Raw genomic sequence first — 15,542 nt, 5'->3', positions numbered from 1 at the left:
GATACCCGCGCAATTTCATCAACAGATGCCTAAGGGAAAGACAACGGAATGAGGACATGCCACAACCCAAAGGACTAGCCACGTTACCATAGATCAAGAACATTTCTGAACTGACAACCAGATTACTATGACCACTAGGACTCATAACAGCACACAAACCAACAGCCACCCTCAGACAACAACTCACCAGGACAAAGGACCCGATACCCAGGATGAGCAAAACCAACTGAGTGTACAAAATCCCATGCAAGGACTGCACAAAACACTACACAGGACAAACAGGAAGACAGCTAACGATCCGTATCCATGAAAACCAACTAAACACGAAACGACACAACCAGCTATCCTTAGTAGCCACACACGCAGATGACAAGCAACATGAGTTCGACTGGGACAACACTACTATTATAGGACAAGCCAAACAGAGAACAGCCAGGGAATTCCTAGAGGCATGGCACTCCTCCACAGATTCTATCAACAAACACATCCACCTGGACCAAAAAAACCGGCCACTACAGCGGACAGCTGGAACTGACAACCAGAAGTGGCAGAGACAAACCACTATAAATGCTGGAGGAAACAACACAGAAGTGTTTCACAGGAGGCTTCCAAGCACTGAGGATGTCACCTAGACAGGGGACGAAATGTCTGCAACACAAATTCCCAGTTCGGCGAACAGAGCCACAATAATGAGCACCCGAGCTACAAATTTTCTCACAAACTTTGAATCCCTAGTATTATGCTTTTCGGGATCAATGCTTCCTCTAGTAATTCCTCAAATTTCTCAGTTTATTTTGGTTGGTTTCTCAAACATCTCAAATTTCTGGGCTATCGCTACAATTTTCTTCTTTGCATGACTTGCCACTGATGGCGCATCATTCATGTAGAGACTTCCATTTTCAATGGAATGTACCTTTGTTAAGAGTTTTGAACTGTCGTTGTAAATCTGCCCCTGAACTGGCTCCATTATTTAATAAGATCATGGCTGACTTGCTTGTGTTTACTGAAAGAAAATGGATAGATTGTTTTGGAGACAACACAGGTACAAAATGAACATCAGATGCAACATGTCAGACTCTCACCAATTAGATTTTCATCCCTGGCACTGGATCAATATTGCCCGAAGCAAAGTTACAATGACGGCCTTCATGACTATGCTTTGTTAAAATTCTCCTCTTCTTCTCTGTTGCTGCTGACAAATCTGTCACATGTCAACTAAAATGAATAATTCTAAACTCAAGTGTATTTGTTATTCCCTGGATATGAGTATAGAAGGAGATGAAGCCAAGGCAGTTAGATGAAAGTAGAATACAGACCAGTACTGAATGATGGAATACAACTGATGGGCTGAACCATCTGCTCCTGTTCTTCCAATCTTGTTATTTAGCTCCTTTAAGAACGCTGGAATATCTTCCTCACTTAGAAAATTATGGCATTTTTGGAGTTAACATTTTTTGGCAAAAATCTAAGGATTTCACAGATTAAGGACAGGAAGAAACATCAAAAACACAGACACTGCACGAAATCCTACCAAATTGGATGTTAGGGCTTTATAATACATTTTACCTTCTAGCTGCAAGCTTTATTGAGTCCCTTATAGCTTTACTGTTGTAAAGAGAATTGCCAGTAATAAAGTGTAATAAGATAGCTAATGTGCTGAAATTGAGATTAATCTCAATTAAATGATGCCAGTGGGAAGTAATATTATTGAAGGACTGCAAAATAGGGCAACCATTGTTCCTTATTCTTGGACTTCACATCAATGAAAGAATGCAGCCTTGGAGAAAATACACAGAAAAAAAAAATTGGATGCCAAAATGCCTGTATGTACCACATGTAAGGATTCAACAGAAAGGATTCAGAATGATCAATCTTTACTCTAACTTTGACTAGAATTGAAGATACATTGAGGGCTTTTTAAAATGAAAACTCTATTTAAGATTCCCTCTCACTCTATTGCTAATTGAACACGAATTGTGTTTAATTGCAACAAGGGAGTTGGGCATCAACTGAGGATTTATTGTGCCCTTATAAAATGTACAGATTAGCGGTTTTATGGCACAGTGGTAGAATCCCTACCTCTGGCCCCAAAGGTTCAGGTTCAAGTCCCACCTCTCCAATGTGTGCCATAACATGCCAGAACAGGTCAATTACTTCATTACAAACAGATTGAAACCGTGATTATAAGCTTAGACTGTGTGTGCTTGTAATCTATAGCTGTGTAAAGAAGAAGCCTTAAAATTGTATAAAATTTATCTCCAGTTATATCTTTCACCAACTGGCTTTCTGGAAAGTAACACCTACGATATAACTATAGGAACAGGAGGAGGCAATTCAATCTCTCCAACTAGGTCTTCAATTCTAAAACATGGCTGGTCACCTGCCTCAATATCATTTCCCCACATTGTCTCTATATCCTTTGATGTGATCAGTAACTAGAAATGTATCAACTACTTTCTTTAAGTTATTAATATCCGAACAGCCTCAGCCCTCTGGAGTAGAACATTCCAAAGACTCACCAACCTCTGAGGGAAGACCTTCCTCAGCTTCATCATAAATAGTTTGCTTTTTATTCTGGGACTATGTCCCCCATTGCCTTATAGCCAGAGTCAAAACCCTTTCTCATCTACTCTCTTTGCCTTTAACAATTTAGTACATTTTGATGAAATCACCTCTTATCAAACGCCAGACATTCTTGTCACACGCCAGAGAATACTGACTGCCCACACAATCTGTCCTCAATCGGACAGTCCCACCATCCCAGGAATCAGGTTGGTGAGCCTTAGATATATTCCCTCTGTGGTAGTTTGCCCTTTTTTAGGCAAAGGGACTTCACAGAACTCCAGGTGCATTCTCACTAATATTCTGCACATCTGAAACAAAATTTCTTTGCTTCAGTTTTCAATTCCTCTTGTGGGGAAAGCTAACACACCATTTGCCTTCTTAATTTCTTCACTTGGAGGTCGCCACTGATGACGTTACCTAGCCAGGTAATGAAATGTCTGGATATCAAACCTACAGCTTAGCGAGCAAACCTACACCCTAAACCTCAACCTGAGCTACAAATCTTCACAAACCTTCTTAATTTCTTGCTGCACTTGACTTCTGAACAAACGTACCTAGGATGCCTTGGACACCAACACTTTCTAATCGCTCACCATTTAAGAAATAGTGTGCACATTTGTTCCTCCTACCAAAATGTAAAATCACACACTTATCTACTTTATATTCCACCTGCCATTCTCTTGCCCATGCACCCAGCCAGTCTAAATCCCTTTGCATTCTCCTCATAAATCACATTCCTATCATGTTTTGTATTATCTGTAAACTTGGAAATATTACAACTGGTTGCCACATCCAAATCATTGATATAGATTATGAACAGCTGGGGCCCAAACCTTAATCCTGGTATTACCCCATGCAAATATGTTACACCAATCCTTTGTGTATAAAATTGTGTTTACAAACCTTTGTGCCTTCTGAAAATCCATCACATCCATGGATCTCCTTTAATAACTATAACAATTACTTGAGGATGTTACAATCAAACATGAATTCCCCTTCATAAATCTATGTTGATTCTGCTAAGTAAGGTAATTATTTTATAAATATCTGGTAATCACATCCTCTCTAATAAAGTCTCCTATATTTCATATTACTTTCATCAGACTACCAGGCATAAAGTGAATTATTAAACCATTTCATAGTCATGCATTTCAGTCAAAATTAAAAAAAAACATTTTTTTACCTAATGTTTACATTCAGCTTGTGGAGTTTGAATGTGAACCACTTTGCGGTCCACTTTAGGAAGCTAATACGGTTGGCTAAAGTTCAAGTCTGTCTGCAAGAACAAAAGAGCAAAGAACAAACAAAATTACAGCACAGCAACAGGCCCTTTGGCTGTCCAAGCTTGTTTTGATCTGGATTCTCTATCTAAACCTGTAGCCTATTTTCTAAGGACCTGTATCCCTATGCTCCATGCAAATTCATGTCTCGGATAAATACATCTTTAATGACTTTCCAAGCAGCCCCTGGTCATCGCCTCTCACTCCTCCCACTGCTGCTTAAAATGGAGGCTGCTGACTCTCGAGGTCAGCCCTTTTAGAGGGAAATTGTTTTACCCAGATAAATAAGAATTACACTTCAACAAATAAAAAAGATAAATTGAATGTTAAGCAAATTAAGAACTTCTGAGGAGACAAATGCCACATAGCTACAAATTCATTGATACTTCTTATGACCTCTGAAAACCAGTTGGCAATTTTCAAACTGACATATTTATATGATAGTAGTTAGCTTAATAAGTATGCTTTGAAAATTATTGCTTTACAAATAATCCTAATGAGCAACAACATTCATTCTTACATTTTATTCCTACACACATCTTCCTAAAGACTTTACAAGTCTCAAATCAGTCAGAAAACATGGATGTAAGATATAGTGGCTTACTGCAAACTCTGTTTCAGATACTAGTAATCAACATTGCACATGTTAGTTGGAATCTTAAAGGAGCTTAAATGAGCTTAAGTATAGGTGGTATGGTAAGGTTTGTGGCAGAATCATGTGACAAGTACAATGAGGACTACCTCAACACTGAGAGCAACTCGCTGCATTTTTTTTAAGCCAGTTCTGGTTCAGGCAGGATGTTCACAAGGCTGCAATGATTTGCCAATTTAACAAGATTATTGCTTGTTAATAAACTTATTCACTCCACAGCTTTCTTCATTAATATGCAGCTTCCAATCTTATCAAACCCACTGAGTAAACTAGATGGTGAGGATTCTTGACATGAGTGCCTGACAGACTTGCTCAAAAGGAATCTCCATTTTGGACACCAGCATCTCAGAGTACACTCCATGGACACTCTGATCCACTCAGTATGTTTCTATACTTCAATACAGCACCTCCGGCTGCTTCCCTGGCTGTTCATTTCTTGTCTTAGGACTCACGCGATCTGAGCCTACCTAGATGCCCACAGCATCCTGCCTTGCCTTGTCTTTCCTTGCCTTGCCTTTTTTGCACCTTGCCCCTCAGGCAGGGAGACCAAATTCAAAATACTGTTGTATTGCTGTTTAGCACAGACACAAAGCTTATCATAGTTGTCAACAGTCCTCAGTTAAGTCAGGGGGGATATTCTTCAGTAAGGGGGTCCTGGCACAGTAAGTCAAGGATAACCTCTGATACCAGTCCAAAGACTTGGATACAGTTAGTCAGCTGCTTGCGGACAGTCACAGTCAGGGTCTTCTCCTCATAGAGTCATAGAGATGTGCAGCATGGAAACAGACCCTTCAGTCCAACCTGTCCTTGTCAACCAGATATCCCAACCCAATTTGTCCCACCTGCCAGCACCTGGCCCATATCCCTCCAAACCCTTCCTATTCATATACCCATCCAAATGCCTCTTAAATGTTGCAATTGTACCAGCCTCCACCACTTCCTCTGGCAGCTCATTCCATACACATACCACCTCTGCTTGAAAAAGTTGCCCTTTAGGTCTCTTTTATATCTTTCCACTCTCACCCTAAACCTATGCCCTCTAGTTCTGGATTCTCCACCCCAAGGAAAAGACTTTGTCTATTTATCCTATCCATGCCCCTCATAATTTTGTAAATCTCTATAAGGTCACCCCTTAGCCTATGGCACTCTAGGGAAAACAGCTCCAGCCTGTTCAGCCTCTCCCTGTAGCTCAAATCCTCCAACACTGGCAACATCCTTGTAAATATTTCCTGAACCCTTTCAAGTTTCACAACATTTTTCCAATAGGAAGGAGACCAGAAGTGCATGCAATATTCCAACAGTGGCCGAACCAATGTCCTGTACAGCCTCAACATGACGTCCCAACTCTTGCACTCAAAACTCTGACCAATAAAGAAAAGCATACCAAATGCCTTCTTCATTATCCTATCTACCTGCGACTCCACTTTCAAGGAGCTATGAACCTGCACTCCAAGGTCTCTTTGTTCATAAAGGGTAAGAAGCTGAATGTCTGGCAATGCACTACTGTCTCGACTCTGTTTACCCAATTAGGGGCTGCTTTTCTCCTGGAATGAGAGGTATTAAAATGGGTGGCTTAGTTGTTGTTTATACTGCAATTTGGGAGATGTCAGAAGCAAATGAGTATACAGCACAGAGGGCATGCAGGGGGAGTGGTGTTGAGGGTTGTGCTGGGTGACAGCAAATGAGGAGATGTAGTGAGAGAGGTAGAGTACAAGCTTTGGTGGGTGCTGGTTACATTAGCAGAGATAGAGTGAGTGAGATATAACAGAGAGAAGATGGTGGCACTTACTTGGGATAGAGTGGGGCAGATTATTGACCTTCCTCTTACAGTAGGAGAAAGTGAGGACTGCAGATGCTGGAGATCAGAGCTGAAAATGTGTTGCTGGAAAAGCGCAGCAGGTCAGGCAGCATCCAAGGAGCAGGAGAATCGACGTTTCGGGCATAAGCCATTCCTGAAGAAGGGCTCATGCCTGAAACATTGATTCTCCTGCTCCTTGGATGCTGCCTGACCTGCTGCGCTTTTCCAGCAACACATTTTCAGCTTCATCTTACAGTGCTGGGCATTGCTCCGGGTGGCTTGGACCAGACAAGTATGATCACATGTCATGGCTGTGCTGCCAGTATTGGGAGAAGACGATGTCCTATTTCTGCACTATACTGTCCAACAGGGCCTCCAGGTCCCTTCTTGCAGACTGAGGCACCAATTTTCCTTTGTTTGCCTTATCCCCCTTTGCGTAAGTTGTAGGACAGCTCCAGACTCTAGTCTGGTATGCAACAGATTTTTAATGATGGCGCTGGCACCAGGGGTGTCAGCCAATTCTGGGATATGATGGCCACTGTGATTTATTCCAGGAATGGCTCCCGGTAAGACAGGACTAGAGGAGTGCAATAGGGGTGAGTAATTATTCAGGTGACTTTAGTAGGATATGATGGCAGGCTTCATGACAAGAAACCCTCCATGAAACTTGACAAAGTCACCTGTGAAGAAAGCTAACATTCAGCCCATTAGCAACTTTGAATTGAAAATGCTTTTGATTTCCTGTATTGCAGAATTACCCAAAGAGCTCACTCTTTAATTCAAGTTTTTTACTTCCAACTCCACTAACACTTCTGATGCCAGCAAAAAAAAATGTAGGAATCTCTCTCTCTGGGAAATGAAATCAAGAGTTACATGTGAACTTGTTAGGACTTGCCGAAGGCTGACAGTTCAGCCCAGCACTGTCAGCGCTTGCACTGTTGCCAGTACAATAATGTTAATGTGAGATTGAATTTGAAAGTTCAGTTGCCTGTCTATTCAGGTGGACATAAAAGATTTCCTGTATACTTAGAGAAAGACAGGGCACTCTCTGATGTTCTGTCCAGGACAAGTTTTGAAACATTCAACACAGGGAAATGTCAAATCAGGTATAAGCAGCATCAGATTTTCTTGACAGTGGTAGTCAGTAGGTGGAACTAATCCTACCATCCTGATCCCATCGCCAGACTGCTGGAAGATTATAGAAACTCATTTGAGAACTCCACTGAGGTGAGAGCAGGGTTGAGCCAAGTCCAGAGTTGTCTCCATTTGCAAAAATATTTTGTCTTGGTGCTTCTGAGGTAGAGAGTGGCTTGCATATATAATTGAATGTTCTGACCACTTTAATTATTACACCCTAATTTCATTCTTTCATCCAATATCTACTTAATGAGCTGAGACCCTATTGTAACTGCTGGAAGTCACTAAATACCCAACGAGATTCCATGAGTAATCAGATTCATCATTGCTATCACAACAGACCCTGACTGAGAATATAAAGACAATGGAAACAGACGAAGATTTACAGCTTAGCTATCTTTTCAATAGTGTCACACGTACTCAATATCTTTTGCCATTCAACGAACATGGATTCATTTGGAGACTTTTCCATATTTTATTTTGCTATTTGCACTGTGAGCCTGATTCGACAAAATACTTTAACAGAAAATGGGAAAATTCTACCTGCTAAATTCAATGTACCTGCACAGTAGACCAGTGTCGTTGATATTATTACATTGTGTATTCACTTGGTGTAGAATTTGGAACTGGGACTGGGAGTATTGCATCATTGTTGCTCCCTTTCCATTCCCTCTGACTGCTCTCCACATTGACCCACCAACCCACTGACCTCCATTTCTCCTTCACTGCTGCCCTTGCCTCCCCACTGGTCATCACTTTTGCTGCCCCCCTCACTTTCAACTGGCCACCTCCCTCACCCTCCTGCTGGCCACCTTATCACTGTCTTATTGTCCATCCCTCTTATCCTCCTGTGACCACCCATCATCATACCTCTGTCTGCCCCCTTCACCTTTCCACACTACAACCCTTCACTATCACAATGACCAAGGTCTCTGCCTCAGGTTCCTGCTGACCAGCCCCTCAATGCTGCTTTCATTACCTTGCCCAAGGAATGGGACAGTTACAGAGGTGGTGTGTGGCTTTGAGACTCTTCCTGAATGCTGCTCTGGATCACAAGGTTTGTAATTAATATTGGGGCATTGGCTTTTACATGAAGTAAGTGTCCAACGTGAAACCAATGTACAAGTCCTGCGGCATAGCTGTAGTGATGTCACATGATGTCACTACATGGGCTGTGAATGCACCCTCTGCATTTGTGTGTCAGTAAGTAAAGCCGAAATTTAAAAACCTGTAGTATTCAAACGAAAATGTGCCTCATTACCATGTACTAATGATACTAACAGCTGTGCTAATTCCCAATCTGGCTGCCTAATGAATGTGCTACCTCAGGCAAACATGTAGCTCTCATACATCCAAATATATCTCCAGTAAGGTATAAAATGGGCACATTGGGGGCATTTACTTGAGGTTCCTGCAATTTTCTCTTCCAGTCTAAACCATTCTTGGGAATTAAAAAACTCCCCCTTCACATCATGTACAGACTCAGTACGACACTGAAATCAAAGAAAGCATTTCTTCATATCGTATTTCTAACATATCTTAAAGACACATTTAAGGCCTATACAGAGAACTCAAATGAACCATGAAATCTTGCTGGCTTTTAATTGAAGAAAGGGGAAGTTTAAGTCTATTGATATCCTGTTAGATGGTACCCAGAGATCATTAGATACTGCTTTAATTGCTGGATTGAAAAGGTCACAATATGTAATTAACACAAATACCCAAACCATAATGAAGTTCAGAAATTGGTACAAGGCAGTAAAGAAGTTATTGAGCAATCGGTGAATAAAAATATCAATTGAGTCCTGATTATCACGATATGCTTCATCAAATTGCTTATATAATAGTCTGTGAGATTGAACAAACTTGAGAAAATTAAACCACAAAATGTAGACAGTACAACCAGACATAACTTAGATTGATATTTCCAACAGTCCAATAGAGGGTGCTGTTGTCAGCTTCATCAACATTAGAGGGTTTTGAAAACATTGAGTACCAATAATCAAGTGCCCAGTAGATTATTAAACACAGGGAGTTGTGTTGAATTTAGTGACAAGCTTTCTCATCAAAAGAAATATTGATGAATGGAGAAGGTTCATAGTAATCAAATTTCTAGCACAAAATGCTTGAATAATCAGAGATAATCTGTTTTTTTTCACTAGCTAACTGAAGAAGGAGCAGGGCTCTGAAAGCTTGAGGGTTCAAATAAACCTATTGGACTATAACCTGGTGTCATGTGATTTTTGACTTTGTCCACTCCAATCTGACACCTCACATTAAGTTTATCATTTGAGTTTTGGAGGTCACATAATTTAGTGGGGTGCTATAAATGAAAGACTGAAAATCAGATTAATTTCCATCCCATAGATTACCATTGAGCAGACAGAGAGTATTTATTTATATTGTATTTCTTCAAGTGCATGGAAGTACTCAAATTGTTGTCTTAAACTCTCAGTTTTATCACACCACATTGTTTTAGAATTCATTCAGACATGCTCAAGCTAATATGGAGATACTACAATTGTTGGATAAAAGAAGGCATTTGTTCTCTTCTTCAGACAAAAAAAAAGATGTTGAGGCAGTGACACTGGCTGTTCCATCTCAGAGTTTGAGGTACCTTCAACACTTGATGGAGAAAGAAAAACAATGAGCTCCAGAACAGTCTGAGGGGCTGTCGAGGAGCCAAGCAAGTACTGCTCCTTCACCATTTGCGAGTTTGCAGCTTTCATATGGTCCACAAGCTTGTTTAGCACTATCGCACCTACTCAAACTTTATTCACCACTGGACCTGACTTCATGTCAACCATGCCTCTTACTGATGCAGGGCCAGTCCTGTGATTTCTACACCAAACTTTGTCATCTAAAGAAAGCTGTCTTTCTCACTTAGCGGAGTCTTATATCCAGCATTGGCCTTCTAAATGCCTCCCTCCACTCACCTCCTACCAAGTCTAGAAATATCAGACTTAACCTGGTACAGAGTCTTCTCCCCATTAGCAACTCTGCTGGAACTATCCCTGTAGTTGCATGGTGTGGTCCTATAATCAAATAGGAATCGGAAGTTTGGTATCCAGCAAAACTCTATGCTGTTTCTTTAAGCCTGCCTTCAAAGTTTGGACTGCTCTTTCTGCTAGACTAATAGATGATGGATAGTAGAGAACTGTCCTTAGATACTGAATACCATTTGACTTGAGGAAATACTCAAACTACCTGCCAGGAATCCATGTATGGCAAAAGATGCGTGCAGTTTTTCTATCAGTTTAGATTAGATTACTTACAGTATGGAAACAGGCCCTTCAGCCCAACAAGTCCACAGTGGGCCGCCGAAGTGCAACCCACCCATACCCCTGCATTTACCCCTTACCTAACACTACGGGCAATTTAGCATGGCCAATTTACCTGACCTGCACATCTTTGGACTGTGGGAGGAAACCAGAGCACCCGGAGAGTGCCTACGCAGACACGGGGAGAACGTGCAAACTCCACACAGTCAGTCGCCTGAGGCGAGAATTGAACCCGGGTCTCTGGCGCTGTGAGGCAGCAGTGCTAACCACTGTGCCACCGTGCCGCCCATTGTCACTGTGCTTCACAAATGAGCTGTATGAACTTCCAGTCCCTTTTTGAGGGTGTCCACAATGACTAGGAACATTGAGTCCATGAAGCAACCTGTGTAGCTGATGTGTAACCAAGTACAGGGTTTCCCTGCCATTCCCACAAATGTTTTGCCGGGACTGGATCTTTCAGTGTCCAAAGTTTGAAATTGTTAGCTTTGACTTTAAGTGTGTCCACAAAATTCAAACCAATTATGGAATCTTCCTCTGGCGGTACCACTGGTGGTGTATCTGCTAATGGGAGGCAAGTTAATGCATCCGCATTTCCTACTTGGCATCCCGGATGGCATTCTAACTTGTAATTATATAAATTAAGTAATAGAGCCCATCACAGAATTTGATCTGAAGCAATGGGCGGCACTACCCTGTCCTCTTTAAATAGGCCTAGAAGGGGTTTTTATTATTACAAATGTACGTCCCTAAAGTTATTAGTGGAATTTCCTGTCTCCAAATATGACCACCAAACCTTCCTTCTCTATCTGGGTGTATTTACGGTCTGCATTGCCAAAGTCCTGGATGCACATACTATTGGGCATTCCTCTCCATTGGGCTATCCATGATTTAATACCACCCCAATGCCATATGGAGAGGTATCACTTGTTAATACCAGATCTTTCTTGGGATCACAGTGTACCAAAATCTTACAGGATATTAACTGTTTCTTCACTACCCTGAAAGTTAAGGCTTGGCTACTTGACAATTTCCACGGCTGACCCGTTTTTAAGAGTTGATGCAAAGGTGCCAGAATGGAGGTCACGTTATGAAGTTTCCATAATAATGGGGATGGCACGCTGACTCAGTGGTTAGCATTACTGCCTTACAGTGCCAGGGATTCAGGTTCAATTCCGTCCTTGGGTAACTGTCTGTATGGAGTTTGCACATTCTCCTTGTTTCTGTGTGGGTTTCCTCCAGGTGCTCCGGTTTCCAACCACAGTCGAAAGATGTACAGATTAGGCGGATTGGCTATTGTAAATTGCCCATAGTGTCCAGGGAGGTGTAGGCTAGGTGTATTAGCCTTGGAAAATGTAGGTTATAAGGTAGGGGGATGGATCTGGGTGTGATAATTATTGGCATGTGTTAAGTGGCCTGCTTCCACAGTGCAGGGATTCTATAATTTATCAGCTCAAGGAAAGATCTGAGCTCTACAGCTGTGAGAGCTGGGCCACTCTTGACCATCCTCATTTTATTTTCTAAAGGGTGTAATCCAGTCTTGTTGACTCTGTAGCCAAAGTAGGTCACTTTTGTTGCCTGGAATACACATCTTTCCCTTTTAAGGTGTATTCCCACTTGGGAGAAACGTCGAAGGATTATGTCCAAATTCTGTCAATGCTCTTTACTGGTCTTCCCAGTTATTCGCACGTCAAATGGCAACCTGGGGTAAATGTTCTCCATTATTTGCTGAAATATTGCACAGGCTGACAATATCCCCAGTGCATTCTCATACATTGGCACAAACCCTTATGGGTATTAATTGTACCATACCTCTAGAAATCCTTACCTAATTGCAATTGCAAGTACACGTGGCTCATGACAAGCTTCCTGAAGGAAAGCCCTCCCTGTCAGCTCTAGGTATATATCCTCTATGTGAGGGACTGGGTATCTATCAAGCTGTGAGAAATGGTTTACCATTTGTTTAAAATCTCCGCAAAGGCTTAACAATCGCTATGACTGGTGCTGCCCAATCTGTAAACTAGATGGTTTGATGATTCCTTTGCTTTCCAATCTCCTGATTTCTGCCTCTACATTTTGCCTGTAAGGCAAATGGTACTGCGTGGGCCTTGCAGAATCATGGAATGGCTTCCTGGTCAACATGCAAGGTGGCCTTGTCTCCTTTGATAGTCCCTGGACCTTCCTGAAAAACCTCCAGGTATTTAATTAGGACTTCACTCAGGCAGGCATTTTCTAATTGCAAGATGTTGAGCCAATCTAGATGAATCTTTCTCAACCAATTTCATCCTATCAGGTTTGGGTGCGAGTTTTTTTACTACAATCAGTGGTAACTGAAACAAAGCTTTCTCATAACACACCTGAACCAAAGTTGCACCCTTAATCTGTAGTGGTTTGCTGGTATAGGTTCTCAGTCTAGCCGAGGTCTTACACAAACTTACTTGTTGGAGTCCAGAGCAAATTTTGTTAAAATCTGGTTCCGCGATCACTGAAATGGCCACATCACTATTGACCTCTACTAAGAATTGGGTGACCATTTAATCAGACGTTTATTTTAATTGGATCTCATTTGGACATGGCTAAGCAATTTAACTGTTCGAAACCATGATTTGGATGTGCAGGTGTTGGACTGGGGTGGACAAAGTTAAAATTCACAGAATAGGAATTGGAAGCATTAACTTTTGGAGCGCTGCTCCATCATCAGGTAGCTTTGGAAGACAATTATCCTCCTCAGGTAGCTTTGGAAGATGCAACATTGCAGAGTGGCCGAGCAGAGGCTGATAGCCAAGTTCGATCCCATGAGGGTCCCTCAACTGGGACCTTGGGTTCATGTCACACTACAGGTGACCCCACTACACTATACACTCTCTCACACACACAGACACAAGCACACATACACACACACTCTTACATACTCACACACTCACACAGACCTTCTCTCATACACACATTCTCTCTCTTACACACATATATCCTCCACAGTCACATTCATGCACACACCCTCTCACAGGTATATACTCCATCACACTGACACATACACACTTTACCAAACATACACACACTCTGTCAGGTGCACTCACACACGCACATACTCACAATCTCTGGTAAAAAGCTCAGGGCACAGTAACTTTGAGAAAAGGACCAGCTTTGTGACAACATCATTTCAGTTGCATGTCACTGTAATCTTTTGCTATAAATTTTGTGTCTTATGATCTTCTTCCAAAGCTACCTGATGAAGGAACAGCGCTGTGAAAGTTAGTGCTTCCAAATAAACCTGTTGGATTATAACCTGGCATTGTGTGATTTTTAACTTTGTTCTAAATCAGATATAGGTGGACTTTCCAGGGTGTGCACTCTCCTGGATACCAGTCTATGAGTTCTCTAACTCAGTTTAGGCCTAATGGCACTCTTTTGCTGTCTTGAATCAGCATATCGGTAGCAACTACAAAAGCTTGCCGGCCTGGATACTGAAGAAAATTTTAAACGTTTGGCTGAGGCTTGGCTTTGTTTTGGGATTTTGCTGTTGGCTGACCGAGAGTCCCACTGTTCAGAATATGTTCTGAATGAGGCTATCCAATTGCCTTCACTCCACTGGTGTTCCCCAAGTTCTGTCGGATTGGCAAGGATGTCCACTTCCATTGGAATACCCTGCAACTCATATGCTACACTTGCCACATTTTCCAGTGAGAAAGCCAGTTTTAGTGCCTGTTTGAATATCAGTTGGGCTTCAATTAGTAGGCAGTTTGGATGGTTACATCATTAATCCCACATTCCAAATGGTCTCTCAGCATCTCATTACGGGCTAAACCAAAGTCACGTGCTTCTGCCAGTTATCTTAACTGAGTCAAAAATCCATATAGAGATTCCCAAAGTTCTTGAATTGTCGAGTAAAACCAATAGTATCTCAGAATTAGAGGAGGCTTGGGATTGTAATACTCCTTAACTAAATCTCATGCCTCAGGGAAAATTGGGGTACTAACAACCAAAAAAACTGTGGGTCCACAAGCTTTCAGAGGAATTACTTGTTGCATTTCATCTGCCCCAGTGTCATTTGCCCAGAAAATATAAAGCATTCTTTCCACATACTGAGCCAAATATTTGACAGCAGGAAAGAATGAGACAGCATGATGCCAGTATTACTTACCCATACATAAAGATGACTGTTGTGGGTGATTTTCTTCAGGAACATGCTTTTCACTCATTGCCACTGAAATAACTCCACACAAACCAGTATCCTGTCATCAAGTCACCCATTATTTATATGTTCAGGGTCCCTCACACTGATATAGCTGCCTCAGAGCCAGCTCTCAGACCGAACAGAACCTCTTACTTTATCTGTCAGCCAAGGCTCCCTGATTGGACCAGATTAACGGCCCCAATCAGGGAACTCATATCCATGAGGTCCACCTGGCTGACTTCGTTACAATCACTACAATGATTACCTAATTTTTTAAGAAAAAATTGATAAATATACTTATGAAATCCTACATGTAGAACCTGATTTTGATTATTAGCCCTTCAGCATTTTGAATTATTTCCCATCCACCTGTAGTTCAGTCATAGCTACAGAGCATTAGATTTTGCAATTCACAGAGAAATTCAATGGCAACAGAACAAAGCTTTTCAGCCAAAATGTTGAGTTGAAGGTATGATTGGCCCAGTGTCAAACATGGTCCGTCTGTCTGTCTCACTGACTGCATCAAATGTTCCAGAAACTTTCCATACAAAGGAAATAAATGTCGTGAAAACAAGCTAATGGGAAAAAAAATCACATTGATTTTTGTAGCATTTTCCAACACAATGAACATAAATGAAGTTTAATGTCATATAATTTT

The 15,542-nt window shown here is 41.5% G+C and overlaps 1 protein-coding gene across 5 annotated transcripts in view; it reads right to left on the bottom strand.

Moving 5' to 3' along the window:
• atp10b (ATPase phospholipid transporting 10B) overlaps positions 1 to 15,542 on the bottom strand; it is a 268,819-nt gene that overhangs the window by 240,330 nt on the left and 12,947 nt on the right. For 4 of the 5 annotated variants that reach the window (XM_043703360.1, XM_043703365.1, XM_043703366.1 and 1 more), the window contains exon 2: positions 3,749 to 3,841. The exons of the other annotated variant lie outside the window; for it this stretch is intronic. The gene's annotated coding sequence lies outside the window, so the exon portion shown is untranslated. The remainder of the gene's footprint in view (positions 1 to 3,748; positions 3,842 to 15,542) is intronic. 5 annotated transcript variants of the gene reach the window in all.

The sequence above is a fragment of the Chiloscyllium plagiosum genome, chromosome 14, assembly GCF_004010195.1.
Source record: "Chiloscyllium plagiosum isolate BGI_BamShark_2017 chromosome 14, ASM401019v2, whole genome shotgun sequence".
NCBI lineage: Eukaryota > Metazoa > Chordata > Chondrichthyes > Orectolobiformes > Hemiscylliidae > Chiloscyllium > Chiloscyllium plagiosum.
This window is presented reverse-complemented; position numbering and strand designations above follow the sequence as displayed.